Source organism: Hesperophylax consimilis, chromosome 7 (assembly GCF_061612785.1).
Source record: "Hesperophylax consimilis isolate HC1 chromosome 7, BYU_Hcon_1.0, whole genome shotgun sequence".
Taxonomy (NCBI): Eukaryota; Metazoa; Arthropoda; class Insecta; order Trichoptera; family Limnephilidae; genus Hesperophylax; species Hesperophylax consimilis.
In genome coordinates, this window is record NC_142842.1 from 23,554,974 (window position 1) to 23,575,396 (window position 20,423).

A 20,423-nucleotide genomic window follows, 5' to 3' on the forward strand; every position below is an offset into this window, starting at 1 on the left:
CACACAGAATCCGCATGTAAAAAAAGGACAAAACAAAGTGTATGAAATCAATTGTGACGGGCCTTTCATCAATCTTCGTGTAGTTATTAACTTACTTGCTAGCTGGGAACGGCTCACGTTCGTAAAGTGTCCGGAAGGAGATATTGAAAAAAAAGTTCACTTAATAATCTTTATTTCACTTAGTTATCGGCTATATATCAGATAATCTGGGTCCATCAAAATAGCTTTAAAACCGAAACAAAATAAGTGAAAATGTTGTTATTAGTGGAACCAATTCTCTTTGCTCGTTCCCAAATTCCTGGATACAGAACAACTAGATGGCGGGCTATAAATCTCCTCAGTAACAAGTACAGACAAGAAGAAGCTGTGGTTATTAATAGTATCGAGGTTCTGGGATGGGCGGGTGATCAGAGAGAGAGATGGTGCGCGGCAACTCCCACCCATGGAGATAACCGTCCGCCCACAGCAAGGTGAAGGTAATACGATATTTCTTACATCAGAGTGGGCGGTGGGTGATAAACAGGTACCTGATGGCATGGGGAATTGATCTCTCGTCAGACTGGAGAATGTATCAATAGCAAATTTATGTGGGTGTTATAAATAGATGAAGGTGGATCAATGAACAATTTTAAACTGTAACTATTTTAATGGATAATATTGCCTTTATCAACGAAAAACTTGCCAACTAACGATCACACCATTGTCTCGCATTGCAAAGAAGACACAAGAACTCGGTCTCGGCGCGGACTTCTTGCCTCAATCACATTCATACATCCTATAATTCACTATCCTTTGTTTTTTTAGTGTGAATACCGCACTGATCCCTTTCAAGGTGCCTGTGATGGTATGGCAATTGGAGTATGTTGTGAGGCTGAAGGATACAGGAAGGAGATGGGGAGGAGGAAGGTGAGGAAGTATCTGGATATTCAGATCTGGTCACCAAACATGACTAAACCCATTTCAAGGAAAGTTTAGATTCTGAATGGTGGTCTTTCACCAGGGCAATAATCAAAATATATACCATATATCTTTTTCTTGTTAATACTAGACCCAACTGCTTCCAGCCTCCTGGAATTTGTGAGACTATCCCATAAGGGGTAGGTTGCGAGGGTAAGGATTGCGGGGAGGAGAAGGATAAGGGTTCGTACACGCTAATCTCCGAAACCGCCCAACCAATTTCAATAAAAAATTGTGAATGTGTATGGTTGGTTCCAGATTAAAATATTCGAAACCTGTTGTCGAATTCTTAAAAAAAAAACTTTCTTTTTCAACGAATTTTTAATTTCAGATTTCTCATCCAAAAAAAAACAACCCCAAATTTTTATTTTCTACATAGAAGGCGGTCTGTGGCAGGACAGCGTCTGCCCGGGCCCACTAGTTTTATATAAATTTGACTAACCGCCAAACAACACGGTCTTGGCACACTCTCCTTGCCTCATTCACATTCATACATACACTTCTATTATTCCGACTCCTGACATGGCCCGACTCAAGTAACTGGTTCACTTGATCGTGCCATTTCTTCCTCGGACGTCCTCCACTTTAATTCAATTTAATTAAATAAAATTTACTTGCGCACACCGCAACCTACGGATTCGTAGTCGAGGGCATTACCCCTCGATCACAACGATTAAAAAATGCGAATACAATACGTAAACATTGAAAAATCAATGCATAAAACTCGCAACTAATCACCATTATTAGACTACCTTTTCACACGAAAAAACATACCCAGATTCTCACATAGAGAAGAAAGCGCTTTGATCTATTCTAAAATCCACCAACAAAACAACTTTATTTCGTTTGTCGGGAACTTAGAATGAGACAAGTAAGAAGATTTGAAAGGTACGTAATTGGATAAATTAAAACGAATAAAATAAAAGTTTAAAGCACTCGGCCTGACATGATTCAAATAACCTAATGAAAGAAAGACCCCATTCACCGAATTGATGAAAGGGGAACTGCTCGTTAAGTCGATTCCTAAACTCTATTGAAAAAATAGACGTGATTAGAAAGTGTTACATAGAAAAAATACCCTTTTAAAGATGATTAAAGATAACACTTAGTAACCATGTACATTCAATTTTGTGGGGGTTTAAAAAAAAGTTTCTCAAAGGCATGAAATGTCCTTTTAAGTGGGTAGAAAAATCTAGCAAACAGGTAGGTACGTAAGGTTTATCAGATTTGGGTTTGGATTGAAAAAAAAGGGAAAAGGGCGGTTGGGTGTTTACTCGAGTGATTGAAGAACATGTTTCGAGATCGAGGAATACAAAAGATAAAGGTTCTTTGGATGGAGCCATCAAGCAAAGTAGAAAATTGTATAATGCTGCGCAGAAAGCTCTTGGAATGAGTGGTACAAAAAACCAAAACACAAAAAACACCGAACTCCGAGTTTTTCCAAACTTTCAACGAGTCAGACATTTAACCGTGAATATAAAACTGTAAGACAGAATAATACAAGCTTGTGAGAACTATTTTAAATCAACTGAAAAGCTATTTAAATTTTAAATCACTTCATGTTGTATACTTTTCTTAACACTAAATTGTTACTACATTATGTCTATGTAATATTATGTTGTACTTTAACTGCAACAAACCAAATATATCATTCTGCCGCCATATGTGGAACCACAGAATCCTCTATGTGAATCTCAAGGAAGATGCTGTGTTTTTTACTTATGACAAATCATGCGAACACCTCAACACAGGTTCTTCTAGCGAGGTGTTCACAAAACACTACTAATCCCTACACAATATTTTTGTATAACTGGTCCATATTATGTAAACTGTATGTAAGAGAATATATGTATGTTTTAGATTCTTTTGTTTTACCTAAAAATTGTTTTATTCAAATAATTACTGTTTTTATTTATGAATCTTTAACCATTAGCAACTTAATTGACAGTCCTGCAATCGTTGCCACTATTAAATTCCATGTGCCGACTAGGAATACAAGACAATATATAACATTCTCCTGCAATACTTACACAACCAACTATCAGACACACTCACTGACCAATAGGATGCGTGATCTGGGCAAAAAGTATGGGGGTACTATTGATATATTTATTGACTCCATTTATAGAACTAATCTATACCAGCACTTTGTTGAATTCTGCAAATCAGAGTAGCGTTGGTAATGTAGTTTTGGTAATTTGTCTTATATGTAGTATTGTTCTAGTTTAAGGTAAAAGGTTTCATGTAAAAGCCAGACTGGGCGTAAAACAAAATAAAATAAAATCTACATACTTATACGGGACGTGTGAGATTGCACTAACCTCGCCACATCCTGGAATAAATATTATTATTATATTGTTAAAGCAGGCATTAAGAAAAATTATGACACCATCAAAAACATGGAACCGCATCCAATGCGTTTTATTTCTTACTCAACATCTCACAAAAATGTCTGCACTGCATACAAACATATTTCTAACCTGTGGAGCTAAGTTGTGAGGCAGGTTGAGGAAGGGATTGAAAATATGAGGTTTGAATAGCTTTTACCACATGGGTGCCGTTTAAATAAGTACTAATCGGGGAACAATCATTCTTGTGCTGTGCTGCCAGCATCAACTTTGAACGGATGTTCCGCTTTCGTCTGTCGGTTTTGAGTTTCTCATTGGTGAGATTTATGATGCAAGACAGTAGATATCAATCTGATATTTATGTAACATTTCTTTTTCAATTATCCCCATAAAATATATCGATCACTAATGACAGGCTTTAACAAAAGAAAGTTTAGTAACCAAACACAGGGCAATCGAAACATTGTGACCGCACTGGGAAGAAAGTAACTTTGAAACAACTCTTTATGGCTATGTAGGCTTTATACATAATAATGTATCTCAAACAAAAGGCCTGGGGTGATATTACTATGAAACTTTCTCCTTTTCAATATGCATTATTGTAGGTTACATATATACCTAATGCCTTAAGAATACAATTGATACAGTAATGACATGCATGCATAACTTGAATGCATTTCAGTTCAGTTATTATAATGTCTCAATTACAGTAGTAGTGGACGCTAAAGAAGGTTAAAATATGGCGATAATTCTATAAAAGATAATACCCGGAGAGATAAAAGCAACAATAGCGCAAAATGTAAGTAGCCAACTAACCATCACATTTCACAGCAGTGATTGGCAGAGGATGGAACCCCATACACATACCGAGTACCCAGTCTTTGCTTCATACGACCCTTTGGTTTTTACACGACGTAACTCAAAATTTGACTTCCCAGGTCATCCCATGTCTTTCTCGGTTATCCCTGACTTATTTTGTCATCCCCTTTCATACTCCTGAAACATTTAGATACCCACTCTTCGTGTCCAAACCAAGTAAGCGCCAATTACTTAATACTGTTGAATACGCTCACATCAGCTTTGTATCATTTATAGATCTCAACATTCGTAATAGGGTCATAGCAGTTGGCTGCTTCCAGACAAACTCGGTGTTTGTAGATCTCATTTAGCCAGCTCGAGTCACTATTGTAATTCGCGGAAGTATTGAATAAATCCCTAATTTAACACAAAGAACTTATTCTTTAAAATCTCCCTTCACGACGAGTTGGAGAACTGTTTGTGGGAACACAACACATGTTATCAATTCACATTCACAATCACACGCATGCAACAAAGTTCTCATTTGTACCTCATCATTTTCACTGTTGGCCTTCCTCCGCCAGTTATTCCACTTCCATACATTAGGATTGGCACCAGAATTCTAATGAAGACGGCTAGTCCGACTTCCTTACCTAAAACGTCCTCCTGAGCTCTTGGTTTGAAAATTTGTCGTTTAGAAATATTTAAGATGCTTTAATTAAATACTGCGAGTAGAACACATACTGGCCTTTGAAACGATTGGTGATTTTTTGTCTTTTTATAAGACCAGAAAAATATAAAGTATCAGGCCTACAAAAACTGTTTTAAAGTTCAAAATTTTCAACTCTCAGAAAACCATTTTCGCTCATGTGTTTATTGTATAAGGGGCCGTTCAAGTATTACGTAAGCAGATTTATTACAATTATTTACCCCCTCTTCCCCCTTGTCACCAAAAGTAAGCAAAGCTCTTTAACCCCCCCCCCCTCCCATGCTTACGTAAAAATTGGTACCTATAAGCATTTTTCTGTTAATGTATTCTGTTTTTTAAGCGAGTACGTAAACGTATTAATTATTTGTGGGAATCCCCGAATATGTATTCGGTTTTCAAACATAGACAATGTGTGGGTTGCCAATGCGTAAAAAAAAATAACTACTGCTGAGCAGTGCTGACGTAATCACTATCTCGACCCCCCACACCCCCCCATGTCATCAAAAATAAGCAAAGCAAAGACCCCCCTGCCCCCCTATAGTGCTTACATAATACTTGAACGGCCCCTAATGTGGCAAATTAAGTTCTTTGGAAAATGATTTAAATATTTGCCTTGAGCTTCGAAAAATAAAACACACTTTTTAGTGATTTTTTTCTTGCATAGCATCTTGTTAAGCGGGAATTTAAACCTTACCGCCATTAACATAAATAATGTTATTGTGCGCAGCCCGATTCCAAATGTTACACGACGTGGTGGATCGCCTTTCTGTATTCATCTATCTAGCAAAGTCCTTTCAGCCCTCCCGTCTCTCGCGAACATACTTCCAAGTAAACTAATTCATACACTTAATCCAAGTAGTAAAAAAGAGATTCAAATTAAAAAACGATGCCAATAAAGAAACTCAAATAAAGTATAGACTTCTCCAAACATGAACACATAACTTTTATATTCTTGCATCGTTAAACGATTTATAGACCGATTCTCGAATTTAATTTACGGCATCATGAACACACAATTAAACTGTAAAGTAAATTAAGCAATTACAAAATCAAAACCGTTTCAAAGCATACTGAACAAAATAGACAAAACGCTTTGTAAAAGCAATATATTTTTAAATACTTATCAACAATTTTATCGCTTATGCATTCAATTTCACTTTTGCCAATATCGATAAACATAGGCTACCGAAATCAGCAATTTACAATACCCTGTAATTATTATTTTTCTCCCCGCTTTCATTCGATTACAAAAATAATATTATAAATCTATCTGGTTAATGATCAGTACCACTTTAGTTTTCACCGCACGCTTGAAAAAATAATAAACTTATGCAGATATCTGAGACATTTTTTATAGAAGGGGAAATTGTTACAATAAGGCCTTTTTTGAAAAAAACAACAGTTTTAGTATTTACAATGTATATAGAAATATGTTATTAAACAAGTAAGAGGTTTTTACTGATGTATCATATATTTTTTGTGATAAACAAGACAGAGTTACTCTAGCCTATGGGGTTGGGATGATGAGAGGGAGGAAAATGGTAAAAAGGGGAGTATTTATTACTAGGTAAGCAAATAAGAAAAACATGATAAACTGTTGAAAATTTGTACGTGTGAGTTACAGTGACATATATGGATACATTATTAGCTTCTCCAATCCTGGCTGTTCGCAATCGCCGTCGAAAGTACATACATTGGTCGACATTCTTATTCTTGAGTCCCGTCGAAGGTACATAATTACATACGCCAAACGTCACAAGTCATTCCGTTCGAACAACGAGTGGTTCGATCCTTTTGACGTTTGGCGTATGTAAGTCTGTATTGAAGAATCGATACCCAGGACCACAACGCAAGGAAGTTGGATTCATTTTCAGTGGTCAGGAAATATATCAATCGTTCGCGGAGCCAGTGGGACTATGGCATCCCCAATTAGAGGATTTGACCAATAAACACGGCTAAAGCCAATTCAATCAACGTTTCGATTGTGAATGGTGTACTATCACTCTAAGACGTGCCGCAAACGTACATACATAATATCTATATATACTGTTTACATTACCTCCGCAAGGAGAAAAATTAGAATGGCTAATTTATTAAGAAATTCTTCATATTATTGGTAGTAAATTTCGATTACATTATCACGATGTCAGAGCACGTCGAACCTGGTAATTCATTCGTTAAAAGCCTGCAATCCCGCTTTTGACCCGATTAACAATAATGTGAAGAGATTCTTATATTTCTTAATTATAAATTAATAATTTTTCTCCGTGTACATAGGTGGTGGCTCTGAGGAAAATCACTTCCCTTAGGGCCTACGTCCTTTTTGGGGATGCTGTGGGAAGTTTTATTTTAAGGAAAGGAAGGAGAGAAAGTTATGAAAAGGAAAAAGGTAATTTAAAAAGATAATGTTAAATATATACCTACCTCCAAAAAAATTATATGAAAAAAAAAACAAATTAAATAAAATATTTTGTTTGAACCCGCGATCTCTGGATTCGCAGCCGAGGATCTTGAAAACTCGGGCACGGAGGTTGTATACCTCGTTTCTAACAAAATTATCCATTAAAGAAAAACATGTTTAAAACTATCGAATTTTATTTTTCCCATAAAACTGCAGACCATTGTATTCTGCCTGGATGAACAAGGAGTGTGTTGCCATTATTCTTGGAATATTTCCATACAAAATTTCGTGTGCAAGTGCTGTGTTAATTATTTAGTAATTTTCCCGGAATGGCGGTGATTGCATTTTATACGCCATTAAACGTTCCGAGAAAAAAGAATTTATTCGACGTATGGACGAGTTAAACGGCGAGCTTGCGCGTTACAAGCTACAACGACGCGAACAAAACACTGCAATTAATTAGAATATGTTTTGAGATGAAACACAAGGGCGCTGGGAAGCTGTTAAAAAACATGCAAAAAAATGTTATATTGCAAAACAGCTCTGCTAATGGCAGGGAAAAATGTGAATGGCCTATTTATATTGCATGAGGAAAACAAAGAAACTTGTAACATCCTACCGGCTGCGCCAATGTTATTTTAAGACGAGGTTTTAGGATTAATAATGATTCTCTGTAGGTTCACAATGCTTGGTTTATTAATTGTAATGAATATAGATATGACTGAGACGAGCGATTAATAAAAAGCCTTAGAAAAATTGATTTCCAGCACTACCCTTTCAACCTTAGTACGTTAAATAAGTTATAGAGCCCCTAAAACATTTCGTTATAAAACAGAGTGCGAACTTCCATAGTGACAAAACGATAATCTAATAAAACCGCTATCACACTGGGGTACAAACGCAGCGGGGAGAATTCAACTTCAAAGTACAAGTTTAATGATAATAGTGACAATAAACCCCGAAGCCGTAAATCAAAATTCACATCAAGTCATTTAGCGGCCGTTCGCTGTTTCCAAAAAAGCGACAACTCGTTTTCTTAGTACATTCTTATCCGTTCTGGCTCATTGGTAGTTCAATGGCTTGGTACACAAAACCTGGTCCTCAGACTAAGGCAGACTGTAAGACTTAAGTACCAAGGAATGTGGTTCCCAAACATTAATGTAGTAGTAGTAATCGCTGGGCGTGGACACAAACTAAACCAAACCGACCACCTGGTCTTGGAGAGACTAGGATTCTATGGACTAATGCGTCGCTTTATGCTACCTTCATTCCAATAATTATCAATTTTCGTAATATTTGTACATAAAGGCATCAACATTTAAAAAAACTCTTTATTGTACTCATCCAAATTCTAAAATGTGGATTGATATGTAGAGAGTGACTTTCTAATGAAACAGAAATCTGTTAACTTATTCACCTTTAGCAGTAAAAACTATCGTAGGGTGAAATTTTAACAGCTACTACTAACGTCTAAAATTTATACGTGAACGCAACTATTTTCAGTATGAGAAGCTCTGAAATATTGATTTTAATGTTGATAAGTTACTCGAGGCACCATATCGTTCATTAAGTATATTTTTCAACTGTTTAATTATAAATTAATATCAATATTGAGTAGGTGTTCAGGTGAAGCGTATCCACAGAGATATATTTAGGCGATGTTGTTGATTACGAGAATTTAATGACGCGACAAAAAATCATTTCAAATTCTTTTATACACGATATAATTTTATAGACCATAAAAAATATTTATTGACTGACAAAAAGAGTAAAAGAAATGGATAGTATAAGCACAAGTTCATCGTAGGCACATCATGCGAGAGGTTCTGTGTCGGAAATTGAATAAATACCTACCACAATAATAATAAGATAAAAGGTGTAGGAACACCGGAATTAATCGGGAACCGCCGAAAAAAGGTATGAAAACAGATATCACATATCGTAAATGTTCAAACAACACATAAAAGGAAAATGAAAGTTTATATTGAACAAGTTTTAGAAAGGGAAGCTTAGACGGTTTGGAGATGTAAAATAGGATGAATCGAGAAAGGATCATCGGGAGGAATCAAAACAATGGAAGAAGTCTAGGACACCAACGATCAAGTTTATAAAACATTTAAGTTGGAAAATTTGATCGACTGGAAATATTATAGATGCGATTATAGAAAATGCAGTATCAGGCCAATAAAAAAAACACCTTTTCGGATATGGTTTTATTGTATAATTAGCTGATGTGTACCAGGCGTTGTTGGGGGGTTATCCTTAGGAGATAGACATATACGATCGCTGACTTTTCTGTGGGCTTTTTTAAGATGTACAATTCCGTAGTACATTTTTTGACGTGTCTCATACGGTTTAGCCAGTGTTAGCAATGAAAACACCCGAAAATATTTTTTTACGACTTGATTACAAAACATCGACTTTTCTCTAAATATAATATGGAAGGATTATATATATAAACCTTCCGGAAGAAATTCTATAAACGATAGCGAAAACCCAATCTAAATCCGTTGAGTAGTTTAGAAGAACTAAGCGCACAAACAGACATACGCAGATAACGATTTTGTCTTACACTATTTAGAGATGTTTGCAAATAATACTTTAGATAATGATCAGAAAACCTATTTGAGAAATAATGCATTTATATTTTTGGCAAGCGGTCGCAGTTTTTGGGAATTTCAGCCGTATCGCCATTTGCCCATGGAGTGTGTGATTTCACCCGATTCCAAATGTTACACGTCTTGGTGGATCGTCTTAAGTGGGGTCATGCCAAGAAATATAAGGCGGTATAACAGAATATAAATATAAGTTGAGAAGCAAGGAGCGTGTGTCAAGGTCAAGACAAAGCTGTGTGGTGGTCCACCCTCCCTGCCCTACATACTACCGCTGTGGAGAAATGGCATTATGGGGAGTTATTTGGAATTTGAAACTCATTACTTGTATTGTTTCAAAGGTTTGTGTTGGAACAAATACTCGTATTTGATATTATACAAGTATTTTATCCTTAGCTGTTGGTTGAAAATTGTAAGAACACATTGGCAGGGGGCGGCTTAAAATAAATATACCCTTTCCAACACTTGCAAATCCCAAAAATAAAAGCCTGTCGGTGAAAGCCTTTTCCAAGCCCTTGGAATAAAATTGAAGTTTGGTAAAATGTCGTCCCTTACATCAGCCTCGAGGGCGAGTAAAGAAGAAAAGCCAGACCTTATTAGGCCTTTATAAAAGATAAGGGTCTTCGACATGAATCAAATTATTGATTCATGAAATTTTCCAGAAGATTCTTACTAAAGTTCTTTCAAAAATATCTATTTTAAGAGGGCAAACTTCAGACATTTATCATGAAAAAGGTAATGAAGGGAAGAAAGGTGGCAACTAGGTAGGCAAGTACGTACTTTAAAAATAAATAAAGATTTCCTTGCTATTTTGCTAACTGTAAAACTGTTCCTAACTACCCAGAACTAGTGAGAATGTGGTAGCCTCAATTGAAAAGATTGTAAGGCTGGATAAGTTGGGAAGAAGATGTGTAAGATAACTATTGCGAAGTAGGTAGGTACCTGACTATTGAGATCAGGTCACTTAAACGACGAAAGCCATTTAAATCAACTTTTCGAATGTAAATGGTGACCTCTCACAAGGCCGTACGGAGGGTATCTACCACGTTGCAGAAAATTAACACATACAAAGGAAAGAACATCCCTTCGTTAAAAACAACACCTTTTGGAACAATAATTATTGATGATTAACCCTCGGAATGCCAGGGCTAAAATGCCAAGACTAAAATGACAATCGCCCGACACACGCCAGCTGTCACTGTAAATTATGTTTTGTTAATTGTACCGTATTACCAGATTGTGTGTACATATAGAAAAAAATATAAACATCAATTCTGTGTGGTTTCCCATAGCTACTTATATGTAGTGAAGTGTTTTTTATTTCTCTCTAATGTTATAAAAAATATTATATAATAAAGACATACGAAAATAATCTTGAGATTTATTATATTTTCAAGCTAAATAAACGTTTTTCACGATAAAAAATAAGTCATAAAATAATAATAGTAATATTTGGATGATATGTATAGCGCCATTTTTGCGCGAAATCACCTCAGGGGCACTGTACAAACATATAAATATTATAGATTTGTCAATATTATATTATTATTAGTCAATTCAACCATTCTAAATTTGACCATAAGCCACGGAAAAGCCTATCCCACTCACCGATCAGTATAAAACGTAAAATAAAGAGACCCGCCGAAAGTTGTGGATAAATTGATGGATGGGTCGTCCTCTAGCCGGAATTAATCCGCAGAAAACTTTGACGTAAATAAATCATTGTTCGTGGTAATCTTTTTATGTGTGGGTGAATTTTATATTTTCAGTAATAATTATTATTAGTGAGCGTTGGAAATGGTTGAGCGATGATTTTGAAACTCAATTTTATCGATTTTATTGAAATAAAATTAAACGAAAAACCACCGAGATTTCGCACGTAAAATCATTTTAAATACGGTGTTACGATTATATAATCAAAACAACAATTTTTACCAATGTGTACAATATTATTTTCAGCTGACTAAACGATTTAAAAAAGTAAAATTATTTGCTGACTTCAAATACCGAGAGGTAAACCGATATAAGTGTGTTGAGCTTGAATCAGAGTGCCCGAATTCATCTCAATGTTTTCTTCCTTCTGCTGAAATTGATCAAACATTTTCATTTCTCGAACAAATATAATCTATTTCACTGGCTTGCCTGGGGCCAGGAGTCGAAAACCTTAAGTTAACTAGCGACATCAGTTTTCTTTTAAATCGAGTAAAATTACACTTCTAGGGATTATCTGTTCAAAGCTGTTAAAATATTAGTTTCCTACTTGTACAAACAGAAAAATCATTTCCGCCCCCGATTTTCAATTTCTCCATGTGTACTGCATTTCTAGAGGAAACCGAAAACTATTAATCCTCTTCTGAACTCTCGGCAGTAGGACCGGGCCACAGGTATGATATTGTAATAACTTACATTCAAATTAAGAACCCTTAAGGTGACACAATACCCTGATAACGGGGATTTGCCCCGACGCTCACATTTTAATTATTTCTGATGAGCTTATTACTAAAATGTTAAATGTTTCTAGAGGGATTCGAAGGGATGCAAGTTATTTATATTTAAGATTAATAAAAACAGGACCTTATCATTAAATATACTATGTAAAAAGGTATGTACATTTTATTAATTGTAAAATGTTGTAAGATAAGCGGCAAGCACCAGATTTTATTTTTGTAGACGATGAATTAGTAACTTCCCGACGAATCCCTCTAGAAACATTAGAGATTTTATTAATGTATTCATAAGAATTAATTAAAATATAACACTCTGAAATTTCCAATTTCTATACCGCTAAAGGAAACACAGCCGTAAGTACTTTAATACTGTAACGCACGCAACTGTATTCGTGTGCAGGTGCTGAAGTACTTAGACCGTTCCAGCTCAGTGTCGGTCAGAGCTCAAGCCGGAAAGGTCGCCTCTGTTCCGGCCCGAATGTACGGTGATTTCTTTTACGTATTTATTTATTAAATCAAACGATTACTTTTAAATCTATTAGTGAAATTTTCTGTTTTTTATAATTTAACTCCTTCCTCAAGTGAGTAAAGGTTTTTTTTATGTTTCACCAATATAAAAGAAAACATTATTTTTTTTCAATTGTTTATACTTAAAATGTGCACAGTGGTCCATGTTTCAGATAAATTTGGACATTGTTAAAAAAATATGAAAACAGTTTATTTGGTAGAAGTTTTTTTAATTCTTAAGTTTCTTTATTTTAATAGTTAAATATTACCTTAAATATTTTTTTGAATAAAAAGTTCCGCTGTTATGTGCGATTTTTATTTGTAATTGTCACACCTAAAAATGATTTTCAAGTAAAACTTATTTCATATAAAAAGTATTTCAAATATAATAATTATAAACAATGTAGTTTCTTTTTACATATAAATTATATTATTTGGGTTTCAGTCACACCAATTTTTGGGCACAGAACTGATTGTGAAGAACTCAGACATGCCATAAATACCTAATATAATATTTTAACCAAAAATTGCTTTACTTTAAAATGCAAACAGATTTTTCAAGAATTAACTGGGTCTCCCCTAGTATAAGGTATTATACAAAGTGACCGGTATAAAATTTTGGAAATTCGAAAGTTTTTTTTCCATAAAACAAATACTCTACATCGAAAGTTTTTCTCCATACAGACAATTAGACATATGTTACCTATAAAGTACCTAAAGTCATTCGAATATTAAAAAGAGTTATTCATCTTTTAAGTTTAGATTGTTAGATCATTTGTTGTAGATAGAATTGTACAATTATCTCCCCAAGTTACTGCACTTACTTACGTTGAAATGATTTTCAAATTTAAGGTAAAATTGAACCAATTTATAATAAATCTCTTGGCTAATATATACGTACGTTTCAGTTAAATATGGGAAAACAGAAGACAAAATGAGTTTTATCCCGAACAAAATGACGGCACCAAGGAAAATGCTTAACGGAATTGAGACGGTACTACATAAATGAACACTTAAAAGTAAATTTTTGGGCTAAATTTTCTACAGAACATAATTGTAAAATGACAGCTTAATTAATTTTATATATCTATAAATATGTAGGTATATACATGTATACGCACTCGATAAACTTCCAGCGATTCCTGAGCTTATTCAATTTGGAGTATAAGAAGTACATTTATTTTGGTTTCCGATGACATATTTTTTCCACTTCAAAAGAAAAACAAAGCATTGGACGGTGAAGGTTTTTTGATATCGAAATACTGACATAAAATTTTACCCATTAAATCCCACCTATGTATTGTAAATTCCTCTCGTCCTACAATGAGTTCTGTAACTCATCGGGATTGCTCTAGCAAGAAATAAAATCTAAAATCTGAGATGTAAAAAAACTGTAATGTACGAACTATTTTCTATGTCAAAGTTTTATTAGTAAAAATATTTTATTTTTCTATTTTTGTACTGTTTCGTATGTGAAACTTATAATTTTGATATCAAAATACCAATGTAAAATTGTACCTAATTACTCCCATCTATGTATTGTAAGTTCCTCCCGTCCTACAGTGAGTTTTTTAACTCATCGGGATTGTTCTATCAAGAAAAAAAATAATAACAAAAAAGTATTTGTGATTTATGATTATTTGGGATGCCTTGCATACTGCAGATGATTATATACTGTATGTAGATACCACGATTTTCAAAACACCATGCAAATTATGCAATTCATTAACTAATGCCAACAATAATGAAAATTATTATTATCATTTTAAATTTATAATTATAAAACTTGTCCGTGTGAAATCAAACTATGTCACACTGTGCGAAATTTTGACCAACGCGGGGCGTAAACGAAATGTTTTGGGCTATAGTATTACTCTAAGGGCTATAGCCGCGCCCACTAAAAACGCCCATAACTGATATTATTTTGACGTCTTATGTCCTCTTATGAGTGCACAGCTTATCGGTAAGTTGAACAGAAATATCGCTAACAATACTCTAGCTATATATTATTTGTGTATATTCATAGGAAACCCATAACATTTCTAGTTCTACGTTTTACGAGCAGTAAAACTGGTAAAGTATCCGTAAATGCTACCCAGCACGACACTAAAACACCATTCCAGACCGCGAATGTGAGAACGATCGTTGTGCTTTTCGAACAAGACTTTTTGTAAAAATGTATGCATGACATTTCCTTTTATTTTACCATAAAAATTAACAATTACCACTGTAAAATAAGCTGGTTGGAAGAATGGCATAGTTTTAACAATTATTAATAACTAAAATCAGTAATTATGATTTCGGAGAGTAAAATAGTTGTTAAAATATGCAGGATTTTACGACAAACTAACTGCAATGCCACTTATGTATGATTCACATAATTTGACGATCAAAATACTAGCCCAGTTATCCTAATATTCGAGACGGAAGTAAGTGGGAATATATTTGAAACTAGACAGACATAATGCTCCGGCATTTTGATCAATAAATTACAATTTTTCAGGACCTTAAGGAATCTTCGTCATCTATGAAAAATAACATATGACATTTTGAGTCCCAAGTGCTCCCAATCTTCTGGAGCCAGCGGGACTATAGCATCCCCAATCGGGAAGTTGAGAGACTGAAGAGAGTGAGAAATTAAAGAGGAAAGTTGGAATATATCTTGCTATTCAGCTCTGGCCATTCATTTTCTGCGGAGAAGCTGGTATTGCAAACTCCTTCGAAGTTTCACTGATCAATCATGCATTAATAAGTCATCTCTTATATCAAACTCGAGTCTCAAATTTAAGTTTAAACTCAGAAAGCGTTAGTTTATTTTTGTGAAATACAAAAAAAAATGGATACATAAATATAATGGTGCAGTGTTCACATGTGAATCTTTGCTCTATGGCATCGTTCAAATGTATCGCATTACCTACAAGTATAGTGGACGTTTGATGCTTCTCTTTTCCAGTTTCCACGTGGGACGTCTTTTCATGGGACATCATTCGGGAAGAAACAAACGACATGTTCTATTTTGATACCGATTTTCATACAGTTTAAGAAGGTGGACATTATTTGACACCTTTATTTTTTTATCATTTATTTTAACTATATTTTGTGGAAATTTTGCATGTTTATTTTCTTTTTATTAAAAAACTGTAATAATTTGAATTAATGAATTAATCCGTGATTTTTTTGGTGTAAACCTAAATGATTTTTGTCAGTCATTACGCAAGTAATATTTTGTATTGATGTGGCGTAAGTCGTGAAAACCATCAAAGTCTTGTTCCTGTTTTGACTTGATATTATCTTTATTGTATCTGTGCCCTATTTTTTTGTCACAGTTGTAATTTTTAATTATCCTGTACTGTAACACTTATCTTTGTATTACCTTCGTGTAATATGTAATGCGTTGTAATTGGACATTGTCCGTTAGTAAATAAATAAATTAATTATCCAGTATTATTACTATTACTGTTGCGCGTATGTTTGATGATTTTCTTGACGGCAACATATTCTTTTGTGGTCTATCGTTATGTTCGAGGTGTTTTGACATTTTTGACGATTTAGTACGATCCCAAATTATTAATTCTTCTCTATTGGCAACTATCTGTATGCAATTTAAGTATAAAAATGATTCTACAATTGGTACAAAGAAAAAAATTTTCATATGGGTCCCAACATAGTTTACGTAAGGTAATCGGTATGAAAAAGAGCATCATGTAAAACGCCCATAAAAAATTGGCCACCCTGTATCTAATCTCCGAAACACGTGCGAGGGGCCGATTGAAGTATTTATAGGCTGGCATTGCTGCCAATCAATGGGAAGGTAGCATCAAAGTTAATATCATCTTGTAATAAATAATATTGAGTTTGTTCCGCGCCCAGATTTTTTTTGTATTTTCTCAAATAAAATAGCCTTGAGTCATGCTGTGACCGTGATTCTCAGCATTCCAATGATGAAATAACTTTAATGAAGGACGCGTTGAATTTATTCAAAGTCTTTTCGCATATTTTTAAAGATGGCCGCTTTTTAATACTAAATAATGAACGTAAGCAATTTTCACATCGTGTCAAGAACCGGGTCAAATTTAATGGTACCTTTTGATTAAATGAAACTATATACAAGAGACAAAGATGGTTTTAGAGCAATCAGCTGAAAAGCGGAAGATCTCTGCGTACAAATTTCGAATATAACAATAACCAATTTCTGGTGCGTTTTCTTTCCTAAAGCAAATGATTTGATGATTATTAATATTGTTTAAACCGATATTATTTTCCACGCATATATTTTTTAATAATTTTCAGAATAACAGAAAAGCAAATGTGTACGAGAAGGTGGATGGTCCAAATGAAAAAAAGCGTATGCCAAAACAGCATTGGGTGGCGGTCTATCCTCTCTGCATACCACTGTGGGAAGGAAACGGTGGGAAGTATACTTCATTTTCAGAAATACCTAACAACTAGGTAAAAATAGGTCGTCAAAGATGACTCTAATTCAATATCTTCGGTAGTGAAGAAAGCAGCTAAACGCAAAACTCTGCATTAGATGAGGATTGGACCAGCCCAACACAAAAGTCATGTTACTGTTGTGTATCCGGAGTTCACTGACAAACTCTCTTATTCAATAAAACTCCGGCTTCAAAAAAACACTTTTACTTTTATTGCGATAGATTGACAATGGGCTGTGATCATTGATGTATTATACTAGATTAGCCCTGTCTAGTTAAATTCATTTTAAAAATAACGCCACGTAGCGTACGTCACAAATATGGAGATGAACTTAACAACCTAACTCTGTTTAAACTCCTTGTACAAGAGTTCAAACTCGTAAGCGAAACCACGGAGAATTTGTTGGTGTTGTAATATGGACATAATTCAAATTTAAATATTTGGAACTGGGTTATTTTTGTGATTGAAAAAATGAACTTGCCCAGCATAGCTGAGAAGCACAATAGTTTACTCTTGACCAACAAAAGGTAAAACGTAATGCACAGTGCCCATTTCGCATTGCGACACAATGCGTGGGCCTTTTCATAAATGTGCACGTGAACCAAACCAAAATTGTGTTGGGGTTATTTTTAAATGAATATGCCGTGTCAAGTCTAATTTAGTCTATGGCTGTGATAATTAGCTGGCGGTTGGAATAATCTGGACCCCGACCTTGAGGTTCTCACCTTCTTTATTATCATATTATTCTCAAAAGCTAACGCCATCTATGGGTGAGCTCATACACTAATATCAAGGATATATATACAGTTACCTTAATATTTTTAGGTTTATCATTTATCTGCATCCCGTCTAGTTACACAATCCAAATACCAATCTTCGATTTCGATACAAAAGAGAAAGTAGTACCTACCATTACATTATTGCCATCGATCAGGTAATTGGTGTCGGTATTCCCTCAACCTACCATCAAGGGCGATACTGACAGTACCTACGAGACGGGCAGGCACCGCATCGAATTGCACTGAATCATGGCGCCCACTGCACGCTATTACGAAACATCATTGTTATCGACAGTAGATAAGTACCTACCTACAAAAAGTATAAAAGCCCCTATGATTTTTTATCTGAGAATCAACTTAAACTTTAAAATATATATATATATATATATATACTTAATGTAATATAAATAATAGGTTGTGTGAAGTCCTAAGTGATAAAAATCTCTCGAACGGTGACCTCTAGAGTCATGAAATTTGCACCGATGTTTCTGTCTAGAATTTCAATCTTCACTACTTAGCCGAACGCTTAGTGAACTATGGATCTTTTAAATATCCATTTAAGGTACGATAATGACAAAACGTCATATTCTTGGTACCATATTTATCAAATGATCAATAAGAATGTTTTTTAAGTATTGCAACTAATAGCGAAGAGGGGGTAGGTACCTACTAACTAATAGCTTTAAAGAGACAGGAGACAATAAAAACTGTCTCTAGAAGACTTTAAAAGCAATCATCCTGTGCCTGGGAACATAAAAATAATGGTGAATCATTATAAAGACCATACTGAAAGTACCCATAAAAACGCCTTCGATTGAAATTTTCAATAGTTTTGATGTGTCAAATGTACAGTAAATATATGCTAAAATATACTATTGAAACTATTCAAAAATACTGAAACAAGGTCAAATCAAAATGACAAAAAATATTCCAGGTCATAAAACCGTATTCGGACAAAGAAATTATATTTATTTTGCGACGAAACTCCACAACATCCTTCCCCCTGAAATAAAGCGAATAGAAAATTTGAATGATTACAAATCAGGAATTCTGGCTGAAAGAGATTAACCTTTTCAGGAGTAAGTTATGTAATGCTGGCCGTGCTCTGGGGAGTGAGTTTTTTTTACAAAATTAAAAATATATATTTTTTGATTAAATTTTATGATAGTATGCAAAATAAATAACAGCCAATATCTCTGTCGATAATGATGTAAAATGTTTAAAATTGGTATAAAGTAACAGTAATATGCCCATAGATAGAAATACGATGCATATTTACAGAATATGCATCGAATATGAATATGCAACCCCTGTCGTCCATAGCCGTCCATACTCCTTTGGCGAAAGTGTGTACCGTCGTCCATTAGTGTCCATACTCCCGGAAAGGTTAATGTAAAAAAACATTAAAAACGACATAGAAAACTAATAAAACTTTAGTCTGCCTCAGCACAGGTCACCCTAGTGAGAAGGACTAAGATATACAATTTACTATAAATATATTTGGGTTCCATGATAACTCAACACAGTGACAATTCAACACACTTTTAAAAAGTGATATAAAGTCATTAGAGACGATGAAAAAAAATTTAAACCTAACCTAACCTACTTAACCCAGTTAATAAAGTTTTTGTTTCATCACTTGCCATGACTTTATATAACTTTTTAAAGATGTGATGAATTATCATTGTGATGATTTATCCGGTCACCATATATTTGATAACACATTTTGTATGTAAAAGGTTTAAATAGTCGCTATAATAAAAAATAAATAAAAATATTTTGGTACAAGATAAAATTACAAGCATACGCAGAGAAGAGATAACAAACACAGCCATTGTGCAATTGAGATGAGGAAAGGAATTCCAATGAACAATATTTAGATATGATCGGTTAGTGGTCGACATGACAAATGCGGTGGGTTACCTCGAGGCGCTTGAGAGATTAGCTTGACTCTAGAACAATGAGTAAAGTAATAATTGTAAAGTAACATGGGCCGCATCACTACTGGTATGACGAAAAAAATCATGAACCCCCCCCCCCCCCGTTTTTTTTACATAACATTTTTGAGATTTTGAAAATTATAAACTAAAACAAAATAATAATACTCAATTATCTTATTTGTTTTCCCATTTACATATATATTCGTCAAAAATTACAAAAGTGAAAAAAGTCATTTGTATGCAAGCGTTTATTTCAAAATTAATGTAATTTTTGTCATTGAGATAAATTTTAGGGTTTATAATTGCTGTATGCTACCCTCGATATGTCATCAAGGAGAGAATCACTAAGTCGATTCCTGTATACGTTTTTTGCATATTTCATTTTGCAATACGATGATTCATAAAGATATGTTGATGCAAACAATGTGAGGTACTCAAGGTAACAATTTTGTCTTATATTTTTCAGGAACTAATTTAAAAAAATCGATCTT

The 20,423-nt window shown here is 34.4% G+C and overlaps 1 protein-coding gene across 1 annotated transcript in view; it reads right to left on the reverse strand.

The window, feature by feature from the left end:
- Window positions 1-20,423, reverse strand: part of Arl4 (ADP ribosylation factor-like 4) — a 168,985-nt gene that overhangs the window by 97,444 nt on the left and 51,118 nt on the right. The gene's annotated exons all lie outside the window — the stretch shown is intronic.